This window comes from Theropithecus gelada, chromosome 3 (genome assembly GCF_003255815.1).
Source record: "Theropithecus gelada isolate Dixy chromosome 3, Tgel_1.0, whole genome shotgun sequence".
Classification (NCBI taxonomy): domain Eukaryota; kingdom Metazoa; phylum Chordata; class Mammalia; order Primates; family Cercopithecidae; genus Theropithecus; species Theropithecus gelada.
This window is the reverse complement of record NC_037670.1, coordinates 173,803,419-173,806,156: the sequence shown is the minus strand read 5'-3', so window position 1 is coordinate 173,806,156 and position 2,738 is coordinate 173,803,419.

Here is a 2,738-nt window from a genome sequence, read left to right as displayed (position 1 = left end):
GGCTGGTAGCCTGAGCTGAGCACAGCCTGCCAGCCCAAGTAGGTGGAACAAGCTCAGCAGCCACGAGCAAAACTCAATCAGAGGTGCCACTGGCCACAGAAATTTCCCACTGGCGAAGTGATACCAAAGTCAACACCGAAGGATTCCGTGACAGTGTGATGAGGGCTCACTACAAAGGATCCAGTGACAGTGAGGTCAGGGTTCACTGCGAAGGATCCAGTGACAGTGCGATCGGGGCTCACTGCGAAGCATCCTGTGACAGTGAGGTCAGGGCTCACTGCGAAGGATCCTGTGACAGCACGATCCGGGCTCACTGCGAAGGATCCTGTGACAGCGCGATCAGAGCTCACTACAAAGGATCCTGTGACAGCAAGATAGGGGCTCACTGTGAAGGATCCTGTGACAGCGCGATCAGAGCTCACTACGAAGGATCCTGTGACAGCAAGATAGGGGCTCACTACGAAGGATCCTGTGACAGCGCGATCGGGGCTCACTACGAAGGATCCTGTGACAGCGTGATCGGAGCTCACTATGAAGGATCCTGTGACAGCAAGATCGGGGCTCACTGCGAAGGATCCTGTGACAGCAAGATCAGGGCTCACTGCAAAGGATCCTGTGACAGTGCGATCGGAGCTCACTATGAAGGATCCTGTGACAGCAAGATCGGGGCTCACTGCGAAGGATCCTGTGACAGCAAGATCGGGGCTCACTGCGAAGGATCCTGTGACAGTGCGATCGGGGCTCATTGCCACCTTGAAGTCCTGGGCTCAAGGGACCCTCTGCCTCAGCTTGTCCAGTATCTGGGACTACAGCTATTGCCACCATGCCCAGCTAATTTTTTTTTTTTTTTTTTTGTAGAGACTGGGGTCTTGTTTTCTTGCCTAGGCTGGTCTGAAACTCCCGGCTTCAAGTCATCCTCCCACCTCAGCCTCCCAAAGTTCTGAGATTACAGGCATGAGCCACTGTGCCCAGCCTAAAATATACATTTTAAAATTTAAAGCAAATGTAATTAAATTAGGTCTCATCCACTAGGACTGGATCTAGATGGAAGACTCTACTGTTTTTGCATATATTTGAAATTTTCCATAATGAGGGTCTGATTTTGAGGTTCTGATTTAGTTTTCTGTCTCACATTAATGGAGTTCATATTGGTGTGTCTGGAGAAAACTTTCTTTCCTTACTTTTCTTAGCACCATGGAGACAGGCTGACATTTTCAATAGGAACTTTGCTGAAAAAAAAGGAGAAACAAAAAAAGAAGGCACACTGAGAACCAGTCACCATGGTTTCTGGTTCAATAGCGTCACTAGCAACACAGGGCTAGGTGACAAATGTCCTTAGAAACCTTAGCTGCTCTGCAGGTAGGTTCCTGCCTCAGGGATGGGCTGCATGGTTCATCTTGCCCAGAGATTTTTAAAACAGAAAAGTGCCTACCTCCAGTTTCTCCAATGACCCTCCCACTTTTGTTTTGGGATGGTGATACTCCTGGAACCTGAAGATAAAGTCACTTGAATATAACATCAGCCCATGAACGTGAAGCTAAAATCGGCATGCACTGGGTGGGACTGGAGTCAGCAGAAGTGACACAGAGAGAAGTGTTCATGTGAAGGAACAACCAAAGTGACTTCTTCAAACTGAAGAAGAAATTCTTCTTCAAACAAGAATTTCCCCCATAACATCCTTTATGACTTAAGTTCAATGACAGTTTGCGTTTGGTGGTAAGGGATTTTCTCCATGGCCTAAATTAAGACCATTGGACAGCACCAGGCAGTGGGTGCAGTAACCATCTGATGACTGTGCTGGTGTATCCCATGTCCAGGGACATGGGGCAGCGTGCCTCGTCTGTGTTAGAGAGGGGAACCGATGGGATCTGGTGCTCCTCTTCTCCTGGTTCGCATCCCCACCCAGCGCCCAGTTTTACTAAGTATTCTGCCCTAGCCTGGTTCAAAGAGCTCATCCAACTGACTGTTAAGTGGAAGTGGGATATATTTGACATATATTTACCTAACAACATGGAAAGGGCTTTCCTCTTTCTCTCCCTGCACGGTGCATCCTACTGCCTTGAACTTCCAAGTATGCCTAGTCATCTTTAAAAATGTAAAACAGTTTTCAGAAAAATGGGGAGGATTGCTTTCCTTGCATGCACTTATTATCTTGACTACCTGAATTTTTATATATTCATATGTTCCAAAGTCAGCAGTTCTCCTGTTGGTTCATTACTGAATGTGATGTAAATGAAGTCTTTTGCAATTAAAATGAGATTTGCCCACATCCAAGAAAAAATACATAAAATAAAGTAAATGAAATGAAATGGCAGTCTAATTAACTGTTTCATAACCTCACAGCCTAAAGTCATGGGTGGTGAGCTGTTATTTCCCAAATATCTAAAAAGGCAAATCAGACAATAAGGAGGTGGCAGATGTTTTATCTCACAATGCCATGTAGGCAAAGACCTTCTGTGACCTTGTTTTCAAAAGAATTCTTGTAATATGATCATGAACTGTGGTTCTGAAGTTAGACTGTCTAGGTTACTGAATGTCTCTGAGTTTTGGTTTCTTCGTTTGTAAATTGGGGATAACAACAGTACCTACCCCATTGTGAAGACAAAAGGAGGCAATTAATGGAAAGCATGTAGCGGCCGGTCATATGAAAGCCCCTGTAAGACCTGTTCTGGGAAGGATGGAGAGTCATGGGGAGGTGGAGGGAAGACAGAGAAGATTTGAAAAGCTGGGTCCTCATA